At 40.5% G+C, this 15,818-nt stretch overlaps 1 long non-coding RNA gene across 1 annotated transcript; it reads right to left on the reverse strand.

The window, feature by feature from the left end:
• Nucleotides 1-1,806: 1,806 nt before the first annotated feature.
• On the reverse strand, nucleotides 1,807-4,934 carry LOC120245076. Its single transcript, XR_005531701.1, has 3 exons — nucleotides 4,882-4,934; nucleotides 2,014-2,133; nucleotides 1,807-1,888 (listed from the first exon to the last, which is right to left on the reverse strand). It is a non-coding gene; the product is annotated as an uncharacterized LOC120245076 (long non-coding RNA).
• Nucleotides 4,935-15,818: the final 10,884 nt, after the last annotated feature.

Consider the following 15,818-nt stretch of genomic DNA (forward strand, 5'->3'; position numbering starts at 1 on the left):
GGAATGTGACATCCAAATAATAAGTGTGAAATAAGGCTAATATTAATGGAAACAAAGTACTAAAATTTAAAAAAAAAGATGATTTATTCACTCAAATTCAAAGAACACCTTAGTCACCCATGCGCTTTGAACATGACTGGGATTTAAAGTGTGAGCAAAGCCTAGATAGACATCGGAGGACTTTCAGTGAGACACGTGTAGTAGAGGAGACAGGTTGGCAACCATCGATGTCAGAGAGTGAAACACTCAGAGCTGACATCCGACGGGCTGCCCAGCAGCGCACAGGCTCGTGTTAACTCCACCTAGTGACTGGTGCTCAGCCTTCATCACTAATAAATATTTTGAATATCACTTGAACCTGGCGATAGGTTCTAGAATACTGCTATGCCTAAAGACAGGCAGAATTTCTAATAAGACAGGAGCCGTAAAATAGCATAGAAGCCTGAGGGAGCAAAGCCTGGAGATGTAAAAAGACTGGACAAATAGCGGGTGGATGTCACGGGTCCGTGGAAGGGCTTTGCTGGAAGGCAGACCTGGAGGGGTAGAGAGTGAGCTCAAGCATGGATTTGGGAATAACCCATGTGGGCATGACAGAGCCAATGACAAGAGTGAATACAATCTCCAAGGAAGAGAATGCAATTGGCACAGGAGATGACAACTCCATCAGACCAACATTAGATTTCTATTCTAAGAAAACTAGTAAAAATTAAAAATCACTAAACATCTATCATGTAGAACAAATTGCTTTTTATAGATAAGGAAAGGATGGACCGCCCAGGCAGCACAGTCCTATGTATGTCCTACGCTTCTGGGACCCGGAACGTGCCTCTCAGCCACTCCAGAATGTCAAACAGAACCAAAGAGGAAGTCACCAGAAGCCCTAATTTCATTTGTGCTACTGTAGTTTGCCAACTTCTGCTCGCATGACCTCGAATTTCCCATTAAGAAATTTAAAGCTTCAGTTTGCTGGTGACACGACCCCAAACCATAAGTCAGCCAGATTGATTCTCTCCAAGGGCTCACTGGGCTTAAGTAACGATGATGTGAACGTGCAGATTTTCTCGCTCTTTGGTTTTACCAACCTTCTAATCCCAATATCTCCCTTGGTAACGACGACGATCTCTGAGGAGGAGAAAAAATGAAGAGAAATCCTTTAGAGCACTTGGCTCAGAGGTGCCCAGAATTATAAATGATGATTTTTTTCCTGGGCTTTTGCAACAGTCACCTGATTGGAACTCCGTGCTTGGAAAATGAAAAAGCTCGTTTCTGACACTGCTCCCGCGCCGTCCCCAGGCTCGCTCGCTGACACCCTACCTTGTGGCTCCCGTGGCAGCACTGTCCCCTAATTTGATGTCACACCTGAGAGGGGCCGCATCTGCCTTGTGCAACACAGTGGCTACCACAGGCAGTACAGTTCCCGCCAAGGGTCACAGCCAGGCAATTTCGTTGTTACGACTAAGACTGACCAGGGGCTCCGTGGAGCACGCCACCCTTGACAGACTGGCCCGAACCACCGAAATTTCATTCCATGGCTCCTCTTTAAAAAAAGAAAAAAAGTGGGGCACCTGGTGGCTCAGTCAGTTAGGCGTCTGACTTCAGCTCACGTCATGATCTCACAGTTCTTGGGTTCAAGCCTCGCAGTGGGCTCTGTGCTGACAGCTAGCTCAGAGCCTTGACCCTGTTTCAGATTCTGTGTCTCCCTCTCTCTCTGACCTTCCCCTGCTCACGCTGTCTCTCTCTCAGAAATAAGTAAAACATTAAAAAACTTTAAAAAAAAAAAAACAATGTACATACTTATGAAATCACCCTTATGAAGTTCAGTGCGATCTTGATTAAATGTGTCTGTGTTGTTGTGTGATGCAGTTTAGGGGCAGAAGCTGAGAACATCCTTAAATCAAAAATAGTGATGCCAGTTGCAATTTTTAAGCTGAAAGAGAAGACACGCTTCCCAAGAATAATCCCTTATGCCAAACCAACTGTCAGAGCAGAGATTACTACCCTTACGCCAGTTACCTTATGCTCAGAGAGTCTGTTGCCAGGAAAAGTAGCAGCTGTGGCCCCTTACACTGGCTGGGGTGGGGGCTGGGCTGGGCTGCTGTTCCCAGGACACATCTGGGTGTGTGGGTTCACATCCTGTAAAAGGTTTACATATGGTGAGTGTGCACGCTGCACCGGTGCCCGGCTTTTGCTGGGAGCACATAACAGAGGCCGGATCACAGCTGAGTGGCAGCCCACAGGCTGAAAAGTGCAGGCAGCGCTATTTACAGAGGGCTTATTCTAAATGGGTGTTGCCTCCTCTAAATGCACTGCTCGGCCGTTATGTAAAGTCAGAATGCCCTTCGATTCATGGGCACAGAACCCCGAGGCCGCAGAGATGCCCAAGAACTTTCATCAAAAACAATCCCCAATTCCCACTTTATTAAAGGGATCACCTGTGTACAGCTTTGGACAGTTACTTATTGAACTTACAGTGGCTACACCTCAAATTCTGTATCTTTTTTCCAATGATTCTTGCACATATCTATCAGAACTAGACAGTCTGCAGCCCATTTTGCTGCTGTCGAACTGAGAAATGTAAAATGGTCTAAAACAGCAAAGACGCTGACCCAACGTCCTCCATGGGAAGGTGCAAATTTGAGTGAATATTTCACTATTTTTGTTTATACCTTGATTCAACTCATTGATTTTTTTTTTTTTTTCAAAACCTCGTCATCTTTTCCTGGCTCCATGTCCCCCTGGAACATTCAAGGTTTCGGTACGATTTCAAACAGTAAGTCAGCCTTGTTCTCATGGAAATCACTACTCTGATATTCCTTCTGTATCTGCTCTGTAATCTGCGAAGAGGCATAAGTGAAATGTTAACTCTTCTTTCTCTCAAGCCATCAGCCCATAAGGGAAACATGACAGGAGATATCGCAGAGTGAAATTTATGTATGTTTTCTCTACTTTACCTGCCAGGAGGAACTAGTAAGTGCAAGAGTTATGGACAAATTTCAGAAGCACCAGGCCCTCCAGATCACTATTTTAAATTAGGGACTTTTAAAATCTCTAATTTACATGAGTGTTTAAGCAACAAATACTAAAGGCCTGACCCAAATGCAAAAGAACTTCATAGATGAAGATGTTAGAATACAGAGGGTTGCTCTGTGAGCTTGGTACAGGGTCTGAAGGAAAAACCTACGCAGTCAGAAGCCAGGATCAACGGAGTAGTAAATGGCCCGCGTTTAATCTCAGAGAATCAAGCTAACAGAGATGGAGCGCTTAGCTATGTAAAACGCACGGCTCACTTTTAAGCACATACATGGTACCTGGTAGTTTAAGGTGGCATCTAGGGGCTCGCAATTATCAACGGAGCAGAGCCCTAGGCTGCCTGACTAGGCTGAGTTCCCAGGCAATTCCAAACAGCCTTCTTGCCCGAGCCGAACGGTGGTGGGCACAGGCACTGTTCCCTTGAAATCGGTGTTGACAGCGCCTGCAACTTTATATTCATGATGCTCTTGACAAATGTGGCTGTCATTCGGACTCTGTACTGGTTCAGAGAGGGCGCTACCGCATGCGTGTGGCATGGAGGAAGGAGCGCCACGCTGAAGGCACCATTCCGGCCTGTAACGCTCCCCTCCACAAAATAAGCTCCGGGAGTGAGATCGCGAAATGCAGCCGACCTTCCTCTCATGTGCTCTCTGTCTTCATAAACATTGCAGGTTATGCAGACATAGACACGGTCTTTGCCTGGTTCCTATGAGGCCATTATTTTCATCCTATTTTCATTATGGAGCAATAGAGACAACACAATGGACACAACAAAGCTGTGATGTTTAGGCATTTTTTGAGAGAAATCAATGGAACAGTGATGCGTGAGTGCGTTCCAACTTGGGGGTAAAAAACGAACATTTGTCAAAGCTGTATCATGAACTTAGTCACTGTCTCAGACATCTAGTAGATGGGTGAATGCAAACATAAGAAGTACAGAGGAGTGTGCACTTGGCCCCAGGCCAAGGATTTTACCAACACAATTTTACTTATTTAATTCTCAAAGTGTATCTTGAGATAAGCGAAGCTATACAATAAAGCAACTAATGGCCCCCAAGCCACAACCTAGTAAAAGGTAAACTTAAAAATTCTAACTCAGGGGGCATTTGGGTGGCTCAGTCGGTTAAGCGTCAGACTTCGGCTCAGGTCATGATCTCACAGCTTGTGAGTTCCGGCCCCGCATCGGGCTCTGTGCTGACAGCTCAGAGCCTGGAGCCTGCTTCACATTCTGTGTGTCCCTTTCTCTCTGCCTTTCCCCTGCTGGTGCTCTGTCTCTCTCTCTCAGAAAATAAACATTTAAAAAAATTTTAAACCTTATCATCTTTTCATTATACCTATGTATTTTTTAAAAACTCTGATAACTACTTACTAAACTCATAAGAGATTTCATATTTTCTTACAGACTATATTATATATTTGTAAGAGTTTAGAAAATATAATAGAATAGCAGATAATTATAAGAAAATATTTTAGGGGAAATAGACTAGGGTATCTAATGATGTTAAAACAATTGCCATCAACACTTCAAAAACTGTCTGATTCTCTACCTGTTTTGAATGATATTGAAGCAGCATGAATGTAATGAAGTGAACAAGAGAGAGGTTTTATTTCTTCAAGAGGTACTTGTTAGCAGGCCACCATGTGGCAGGTGCACCGCTACATACTGGGCACATCACCATGAATAAAGCAGAGAAAGCACGAAGTTCTGGCTACAGGGACCAAATGGTCAAAATACTGATCCTCCCTCAATGCATTCCTCATCTTAAGAAAAGTGAGACTTTAAGAAATAATCAATGAAAGGTTTTATCCATCTCAGTGTCCTGAGCTTTACTCTTGGGTGGTGCTCCCTACCTGGTATCTTATCTGTAGAACTGTACCATCCAAGTTTCCTTGAGATATGACCAAGTGGAAGGATGGAATTAATGAACGAAGTAAACCTGTAGGTGTCCAGAAACAAATCAATCAATCAATAAAGACATCCCATGCACCAATCATTGCAACGAAATGCTGGGGAATCAATAACAAAGAGAACATACATTCTGATGTCCTTCAGTTACATAAACAAGATGACTGGAACATAGATTATTGCAGTAGAATGCCAAATAGTTTGCTCTTACATAAACGTCTCAAAATAATATAACAGACTTATAAGATAATAGGGAAACAAATAAAACTTGATAATTTTTTACTCCAATGCATATATTGAAATATATTGCTTCTTCTCTGCTAGAATGGAGTATCTGTAAGCACTTGAATGTCTCTCTACAGTAGTAATTCTACGGAATCACTGATGGGCTCACCGAATGAATGAATGAATGAACGAATGAATACTAAAAACAGTGCCAATTTGATCATCAGGAGGCCACATTCTGGTTCTCTTTACCACTGGTCCACTGATGAGCTGTGTAAGACACTGCAATTCAGAGCTCAACTTTCTGATGAGAATGGTTTCCTTCAAATTCTAAAATTCTAAGTTGATGAGTACTTTAATTATAAATTTTAAATATTCACGTCTTAAGATACCACCCAAAGAGAAAGTTTTAGAGATAGTTAAGAGTCTCCCTAAAACGTCGAGGCTACAAATTTAGATATTTGCTCACTATTCTGGGATCATACAACATTAAGAAAGGAAGATAACACAAATCTGTCATCTGCGCCTAAAAGGATAAAAATCATCCTTTCTTCAGCTGAAAATGTTGATGTTTTGGCTGTAATTAAATCCACAGGAGAGCTAATCCATCCAAATAGCAACGAACTCTTCTGTGAATTATCATATATTCCTAAGTGCCAACTAAGGCCCATTTCCCTTATTAAAGGCAATATTGAACAAGCTAGACAAGGAGGAATTTTTATTTTTTCACACATTTATTCTCTATTCATTTTCCCATTACATAAAAAGACAGTCTGCTGCAATTCAGAAGAAAACTTTTGAAATAAAATAGTACATGCCCTCAAAGTTTACACGCTTTTCAAAGTACTAGCTCAGTTAAAGCTTAAAATAATCCTGTGAAGATGATATAACTAGTTATTGTTTTACTATTTTACAGTTGGAGAAACAGAGATCTTAAGTCACTTGCTCAAGGTCAGGATAGTAAGAGAGACCGCCTGGGTGGCTCAGTCAGTTAAGCGTCTGACTTCGGCTCAGGTCATGATCTCACGGTTTGTGGGTTGATCCCTACATTGGGCTCTGTGCTGACAGCTCAGAGCCTGGAGCTGCTTCAGATTCTGTGACTCCCTCTCTCTCTCTGCCCCTCCCCAGCTCATGCACTGTCTCTCTCTCTTCCAAAGATAAACACATATTAAAAAGAAAAAAAGGCGGTTAGTAAGAGGCACAGCCTGTGTTGATTCAAGGGTGGCTCTTGCCTCCTGACCACAACAAACTGAGGGGACAACTATTTTTCCTCTGTCTTAATTAAAATCAGTTCAGTGAAGATTTTGTGTCTGATGGATTAATAGAGATAAATTTTTAGCATCACAATAGCTGGTTAACTCGTAAGCCTCAGTTGGTGGACTGTCGGGAACTACATATTAATTTTAATCTTAACTGAAAATACCTAACAGAAGTGTCACGAAGCCAAATAAATATTTCAGATTGCACTTACAACTGCTCTGTGTTACTGAATTTACATTTTAAATCAGCGGTAAGACAGAGATGAGTTTGGAAGGATGATTTAAAAAAAAACACACAAAAAACTATTTCTTAGATTTCAGTAATTTGGGTGTATTTGTTTTTCACGGTCAGATTTAATGTCTATGATCCAAACCACCAGAATACAGAATAAAAAATGGAATATACTGAATATTTGTTGATAAATACAGGTTATTACATGATCCGTTTGAGTAGAAAAATTCCTCTACTCCAAGAAGACCATTGAAGGGAATGGATCAGATCTATCCTCTCCATCTTGGCCACCACATACACAATCTCCATCTTTCTACCCGTTCTGGTTTTGTTCGTTTTCTCTTTCAATAACTGACTCTTTGCTATGAAATGTCACAGAAAGACGGTTCTCCTTAAATTTCTAGACAAACTTTCCAGAAATAAATAAATCTATCCAACTTCACCGGGTTTTAGATTCTACGGGGTCTGAGAACTGTTCATTCATTCTGGAGCCATGATTGGGGTCCATGTTCTGCCCCAGGGAGGAGGCCTGCAGAGTGCAAAGGGGAGGGCTTCAGGGCCATCTCGCCCTTTCTGTCGATGGGTCTGGGTCCATCAGAAAGACAGGACACGTTCACAGGAAACACACGAGGTTCCCACAAGTATTTACAAAGTAGGGGGACCAGCAAGCAAGAATGAGACATCTGCCATCAGGAGGAGACCCCCATGGCAAGAGAGGGAGCCCTTATGTTCCTGACTTAAGGAAGACCTCACATGAAACAGACTTGTCACTTTGTCATCAGGCCACATAATCTCTTTTGAAACTAAATTATCTTGAAAAACTAAACCATTTTGAAAGAACATGAATATAACTGGTATTCTGTAGTAATTCTGATGGAAGCACCACTGTGGAGACTTGTTTCCACTCTAAGCCATGAGGAGGAAGGTCACGTCTGGAAATTCCAGTACATACATGTCAATTGCCTAGGGATTTCATGCATTCAATATCTTGTTCGTCATTGCTCGGTCTTAAGTTTTGGTTTGATTCTATTGCCTTCCCTTACTCATGAAGGACGATACGGATACATCATACCTACTAGGCAACAGGCACATATTAAAATACTAACTAGGTCACCAGACCCCCGAGGGAGAGCTTGGCCAGGAGCCCAGGCACTGGCCCTCTGGTCCCTGGCCTAAGGGAACTCTCTGACCCCAATCTCTAGCCCCCAGCCCTACCGACACCTGCCACTGGCCAAACATAAGAAACCAGCAGCAAAAACGTCCATCAGTGCAGCCAGTGACATCGGAATGGCTGAATAGCACAGAGTGGAGAAGTGTGGACACTGGGTAGGTCTTGAAGGAACTGGAAAATATCCAGGACAACCCTCAGCAAAAGCACATGACACTCAGAGACTGTTCCCACAAACAGGTGTCGGAAAGGTGTGAGAAGAACAAAAACGGGGCCAAGAATGGCCACCACGTGAACATGGGAACGAGGCCGGGTTACACTTCACCCAACTGCCCATTAACATCATGCTTTGTAGTCTGCGTACAAATTACTAACCCAGCTTTATGAGAAAGCGCAGCTGCAGAAAAATTAAATAAATTGCCAATATTCATAAGACTGGCAAGGGGAAGAATTGGGAGTTGAAACAAAAACTTTCTGATTTCAACTCACAAGCTTTTCCAGGAGGGAACCCATACCCCAAGCCATAGGCGAGAAGCTGTTCCACTTCCCACTGGTCTGAGATGCAGCCCTGCTAGAGAAGATCAGATTTTAACTGGCCCTGTTGCAACCAGATTAGGAACCGCTGATGGCCCCTGAGACTTGGGAGCCTAAGAAATCCATTAAATCACATGAAGAACAGAACTAGGCATCGAGAGTTTGTTTTTGCCTTTTAATCTACTGAAGACACATATGGGAAGAAAATGTGCCACCCAGGCACTTTCCCTCTTTGCCAGAGGCATGAGCATCACTTGAGAGAAGATACTGTCATTTATATAATACCAGGATAGTTAATATTTATGCTCAGTTGTCTGCTACTATCTGCCCCAGGACAACTTGAACTAATTTTACAGTATAACTGGCAACATGCTTTGTAAAAACAAGACAAGAAATACATGTAACCAAGCCGTTTTTGATTTGGCCTCAATAAACTTATCTTCCATTAACCTCCTTCAATTATCTAACAATCCTCAATAGCGAAGATAATGTCTCTTATGTTCCTTGAGTAAAACACGCATACGAAATAGACTTGTTTATCATTTTGGGATCGGTCCATGAAATCTTTTTTTAATTGAAATATATCTGACATATAACAATGTGTAAATTTAAGGTGTAGAACATGTTAATTTGATGAATTTACATACTGTAATATGATTGCATATTGTAGAGATTATTAGCGCCTCTATTATATAATTATCATTTCTTCCAAGTGGTTGGAATAATTAAGTTCTAGATTCTTAGCAAATTTGGTGATATTGTTGTCTGTATTCCCTACACTATGCATTAGAGCTCTAGGACTCAGTCACTCCTCACTGCAAGTTTGTCCCCTTAAATAACATCTGTCCTACCCCCCAAAAGTCCAGCCCCTGGTAATTGCCATTTTACTCTCTGCTTTAATGAGTTTGGCTTTTTTAGATTCCACATGTAAGTGGCATCATACCACTTTTTCTGTGTCAATAATACTGCCAGAAAAGATAGGATGTCCTTTCTCATAGGTGAACAATATTCCATCATACACATAATATATACATGTGTATATTATATGTATGTGCATATATAGCAGCTAGAAGGTGTGTACATACATAAAATTGTCTTTATCTTTCATCTGTTCATGGGCACTGAGGTGGTTTCCATATCTTGGCTACTATGCTATTGTGAATTATGCTGCAATAAACATATGCCCAGAAGTAAAACTTCTGGATCATATGGTAGATCTATTTTTAATCTTTAAAGATTACATTTTAAATTGTGTATTGTCTTCCAATAGTCATGAAAGAGCAACATGGATACTTCACACACAATAGACGTGTATTAAAATACTATGTAGTGATCATTGTCTAGGCATTATTGAGAGGAGTGCACAAAGAAACACCAAAAGATACAATTAAACACACATACACCTCATCATCATCATCATCGTCATCATCAACTTTGGACCAAAGGACTTTGCCATCTGATGAGATGGGTGAAATTCTCCTATAAGTCGAGACAGATATGCAAAGAAATCACCAATTTTCAGAACACCACAAGCATAGTTATGCCATTTTTTGCAACTCACATAGGGACACGTATACATATACAAATAGAACTGGCCTGGTAGAATATTCCCCACACTGACAACAGTGGTCCCATCTAAGGAGTATGCAAAGGAGGAACTGAAGACCTAGTCAAAAGAGAACTTACCCCCGCCTGTAATGCTTCAACTTTTAGAAGACGAATATATTTTTGCACGTATATTTTTTTAAAACCTTTACAATAACACAAATAATGGTGTATACAAAGTTGTGTTAGCACAGATGAAGGAAATGCTAAATGTGCCCCTGTAGTCATGGAAGCCATCTTAGAGGAGGTGCCATATGAACTTAGTCTTACGCATAAATAGGAATACTCCTATTTATATATAATGCTGGGAAGCATGAGAGTGGAGCATATCAAGGGGAAAGCAGCAAAGTATGCAAAAACAACAAAATGGGACAAACCAGGTGTGTCGGTATTGGAGTGGCTAACAGGTAGAAGGCGTGAGCACGAGAGGGAACATTCGCAGAGATGCTTGTAGGAGGCCTGCTTGCAAGACTAAAGAATTTAGATTCAGGATTATCAACTTCTGACCCGTGACCCTTTAGATAAACAGAAACATCTCCTGCCTTCCTTTAATGTTAATTGAAATTTCAAAAATACATTAAATATAGAAACTAAAAATAAAACAAAGGAATGATAGCTTTAGTGTTACATTCATACACACACATACACATACAACATAATCATATGATCGGCTACAAGTTTTGTATTCTTAAAGAAAAAATTATGAATTTATTTATTTTGAGAGAGAACACATGTGCAAGTGGGGGAGGGGCAGAGGGAGAGGGGGAGAGAGAATCCTAACCAGGCTCCGTGCTGTCAGCACCAAACCCAATGCGGGGCTCGAACTCATGAACCATGAGATCACGGCTGGAGCTGAAATCAAGAGTCAGATGCTTAACAGACTGACCTACCCAGGCAACTCCTACAAGTTTTGGATTTGATGCATTATGAAAGAAAGAGAGAAAACATAGCTGATGTTCAATATGGATCCAGTTATACTGTTTTGTTTACACAAACAATAGACATAAAGCAACTTTCCCCATTCTGTACAGATTTAAAAAGTGAGATCATGCCCCTAGCCAGCAAGGGAACAGTGATTTACCTCATAATCAAATCCTAGAAGGTACGTTCTGGAAGTTAATTATGCCAATTTAATCAAATGTTAATTTTAAAAATTAAAACTTTTCTGGATCATCTGACAAATGCACAGTTTGAAAAAACTGAACATCTCTGAGGAGGGTTTTGCACAAGCTGCCTTCTCTGCCAGGGCATAGGATGCCACAGACTCCTCTGGATTTGTTCTTCCTCAGATGAAGTGCGCGTCCCTTTCTTTAAGTCACTGTCAAGACCACTGCCCTTTTGAGGTCTTCATCAAAGGATGAGGTATCCACACCACAGGATTTTCCTCTGTGGCTGGAACAGGTGCTGCTCATTGCTGGAGGTTTCTTCCCCTCAGTCACGGGTTTAATATTTTCGTAGCTCATTTACTTGCCAAATATGCTTAGATCTCTTGAAAATTACCATTGTTGGAAGTCTGAAGCGTTGGGTATTTTTCCCTGGTGTCCCCAAAACAGAGCAACTTCAGGTTGTAGATATGGATGAGCATATTTCCCTTTGACAAGATTGCAACATGGTGTCTATGGGCTAATTACGATAATATATCAGCAATTGATTCCAAGTCTCATGAGCCAAGCTTTGTGGTACATCTAAGTAAGTCTTTTTAACATTGGATGTTTTCAAAAGAAAAGAAGTCAGTTCATTGGACAAAGAGACAAAGAAGGAAGACTGTGGAATGGTGCATATCACGTGGCTTCCCCTGACCCACGCTGCAGGTACTCACAAGCCTGGGGTGGACATTAATTTTGAAGGAATCCATGTTAATGGCTTCTCCTGGATCCAGGGCTCAACTGTGTGAACATCATCTTACCAAACACAAACATACCTTAGGGGGCGCGGGGGTATCTCCCAGTACATCATGCTAATGGGAAAGTTGCCGTATCAACCACAGTGGAATGTGGCAAGGCTATAATTTTTTTAAAAGTATCTACTCCTCTTTCCTGTCTAAAAAATGCAAAACCAGATTCTCACTGAACCATTAAAGTAGCCAGGAAGAGGGTATAGACTGCACCGATGATTTTCTTCTAAGACAGACCCTGATAGAGTACAGAGTCCTAACTCTCATTTGATGAACTATGATCTTACTGAGGAGAAAGGATTAAAAAACTCAGAATATTTTTCTTACAAAGTTCTCTTTTGATCTGCAATACCTTAGGACAAAGTGTATTCATTACATCCCCACTGAACATGAGTAAGCCGTTGGTCTTATTTTCCTCCCTCCCTTGAGGAGTGAAAGCATCTTCAGAAGAAATTCTCAAGCACAGGATGAAAATCCCTTCATTTTTTAAAAATTTCAAGTCCAGTGAGAAGATACTGTAATCTGAATCTCAAAAATTCTGAGACTTTCAAATGGTGTCAGTGGAAAATAAGCAAATTTTGTTTATCATTTACAATCTTCACGGTGCAACTTGGACAATCTGCTAATTCAACATCAATGTGTAATGAACCACATTATTGACGAGAATGAAGTCTTCCCTTGGATCACTAGGCAGGGTTTTCCAAGTTAGTATTTGCTTGTGAACAATCTAGTGCATTCCAGAGAGAAGAGCCCGCGTCCCTTCTTTGTCTTTCCACCGAACATCCCTGGTACAACGCAGCAGAACTGATACTTCAGTAGTTAATGCTTCAATCATTTTTCCCTAAATTAATCCCTTATATAAAAATTTTTTTTACTCAGTGGCAAAGCTATCATCAGCTTTATTGTAATTTTCAGGGCGTGAGACAAATTTGGATTTTTTCCATAGTCTTTTTTTAGCCACATATGCATACACTACAATTTGTAAAAAAAATTGTTTTGCTATAAAATTCATCACAATGAATAGCATAAGAGTAATGATATCATTCATGGCACATTTTACAGTTTGACATACTAAATTATTAATTCAGCACTTGACTACTGTGACAGTTAAATGTATGTGTCAACTTAGCTGAGCCACAGTACCCAGATATTTGTCAAACATTATCTTAGATGCTTCTGTGAAGACAGTTTTTAGATGACATATGACATGTAAATCAGTAGACTGAGACAGATTGCCTCCATAATGTGGGTGGGCCTCATCAAATCAGTTGAAGACCTTAATAGAACAAAGACCGACCTCTCTCTAAGAGGGGATTCTACCAGCAGAAGACGGCCTTCAGATTCATATGGCAGCATTAGCTCTTCCCTGGGTGTTCACCGTGCTGGTCTACACTGCAGAATTTGGACTTGTCAGCTTCCACACCCATGTGAGTCAATTACAATATATATTTTTTATATATCTGTGTTCTACATTTAAGAAGTATGTATATGTACATACACACATTCTATTGATTCTGTTTCTCTGGAGAACCCTCATGAATACAAGCTACACATCCAAGCAAATTCATATTCTGGAACTTTTTTCTCAAATGCCAGTTCAGGTAAAATTTGGAAATCGTCATAGTGAACTTTTCCATCTGGTTTCCTCAAAGATATGACATTTATAAAAACAAACAAAAAAACCCAACCCTTATAATTAGAAATATAAGTTCTCAGATTCTAATATTTTTAACATTTACATGAGTATGACTTGAATTTTTCCCAAGTAGTCAAGAGGGCCATGCGATATTCTTGATCAGAACTTTTAGTCATGAAATACTCCCCCCACCCAGCTGCAATCCTGTTCTTTTCAGTATACATGAATTAATCCTAGATACAAGCCTTGTAAATTTTTCAATTTTACATTTCCATCATCAGTTTCCTAAAAGAAGAGAAAAACAAAAAGTAGTGACCCGACATTCTCGCAGAGAAGGAAACAACGCTGCTTGTCAATGATCAATAGAAGTCTTCCAGCCATATGCTCTTTTGTGAACCATGAAAAAGGAGCCTTGTTTATTTTCAGGATGAACCTATATCCACAGTCTATTATTACCCAGCAATCGGTGATGCCCACAATAAATTTTACACTGATAATCTTTTGATACTTGGCTGATAAAACCAGCATGAAAAACAACTCCTGAGAAAGAATAAGATACAGTATGCTTCTCAGGGTTGAGAAATGCTCTATGTATATCAAATTACAGTACAAAAATTAAATTTTAACAAGAATAATCAAAAATTGATTAATGGTGGCTATGTGCATAAGGATATTCATGATTTACTAAAAAGAAGTCGTTTGAGAGGCAGTCACAGAGTTGATTCAATGGTTCAAGGAAGCCACTAAGCTAAGGCTCCCTCAATGTTATTTCAGGGTCTTGGCTTTGTCCTCAGGCTTAAATCTCCATTCTCACAAGAAGGCTGCCACAGCACCAGGCATCATGCCAAATACAGAAAGCATGGAACAGCCAAAAATAAAGGATTTTCTCCTGACAGATCTCTCTCTTGTCAAGAAGGAAGAGTTTCCCAGAGAAGTCCATCAGATCCCCGTCACAGATTAATTCCTAGAATTGAGTCTCATCGTCCCTTAGAACATTCACTTTCAAAGAAACACAGAATTGCCATGATTCTGAGACCAATTATTAATTGTCCTCCAAAGCCAACACATTTCCATGTACACAAAAGTGGAATTTTGTTAGCAACAAAGAATAGAAGCATAAACATTGGACAGCCCGTTGGCCACCTTGGGCCACAGGCCAAGTCAGCAGACATTTATCACATCACATATGCATGAGAACATTATCTATAATTAACAAACATGCCACACTTTTTGTAATAGTAGGATTTATATCAAATACTTTCTTATTCTAAAGTCAGCATATCTCCACTTGCCAAGAAAATTTTGCCAAGGGTTTCTTGTACATTTTCATTCATTAATTTATGTTATGAAATTATGTAAGCTTTTCCCATGTATCCAAATACATTTTCATCCCAAATGCAAACTTGTCCCGATTGAGTGGAATGTCTCAAACCACCCCACACCTTTATTCAGACATGCTTCCTCTGTACCAGGAAAAGATCATTAGGTTAGACTGTATCCTGTTACAAACGTGTCCTACCTACCTAGCAGGAAACAGCAAAAGGTGAAGGACAGATGTGTAGGGGGAAATAGAGACTGGAAGCCAGTTAGAAAAGGAATAGAATTTCCCACCAAGGGATAGACATGAGAAAGGACACGGTGCTTTCACTGTCCCCACGAGCTGTCACTCCTGAAAGCATTTAAAGCAGGAGACCAAATGCCTCCTGGCTAAAAGTGAGTGCCAACTCAATAATAATAATCACCCCCAATCTGCTAATTTCAAGCCCTAAATACTTAGAGAGTATATGAACAATATACAATTGCGGATGCCTACCCTAGCTAATTTACTTTCAGGAATATTAAATGATGTCCCGTACAGAAGCACATAGAATATGGAGAGCAAAAGATACCAAGGATGAAGCTTTCTAAGAGCCACATAATAATATACCTGGTTACAACCTGCCAGACCCCGCTTTCCAGTCAACATACTATCAAAAGAAAATCTGAATTGCCTGGGGAAGCAAGGCATTTGTAGGCAATCTGCAAGAGTCTAACAGAATTGCTTCTAAAGACAGAGAAACTCATGTTTCAGCTTTAAACTTGATCAGTGGCCTATACCCAATTTGTTCTCAGAATTGTCATCTTTTTAGAAGTTGGTTAAGTAACCTCACTCAGAAACATGGTATCTGGAATCTACAGGGAAGTGTTGGGCCACATTCATCCCTCTCTCACTCTACTCTCTTTTTTTTTTTTAATTAAAAAGTTTTTTTAATGTTTATTTATTTTTGATGAAGAGAGACAGAGTGTGAGTGGGGGAGGAAGAGAGAGAGAGAGGGAGACACAGAATCTG

This window comes from Hyaena hyaena, unplaced genomic scaffold (assembly GCF_003009895.1).
Source record: "Hyaena hyaena isolate Hyena2069 unplaced genomic scaffold, ASM300989v1 scaffold_404, whole genome shotgun sequence".
Taxonomy (NCBI): Eukaryota; Metazoa; Chordata; class Mammalia; order Carnivora; family Hyaenidae; genus Hyaena; species Hyaena hyaena.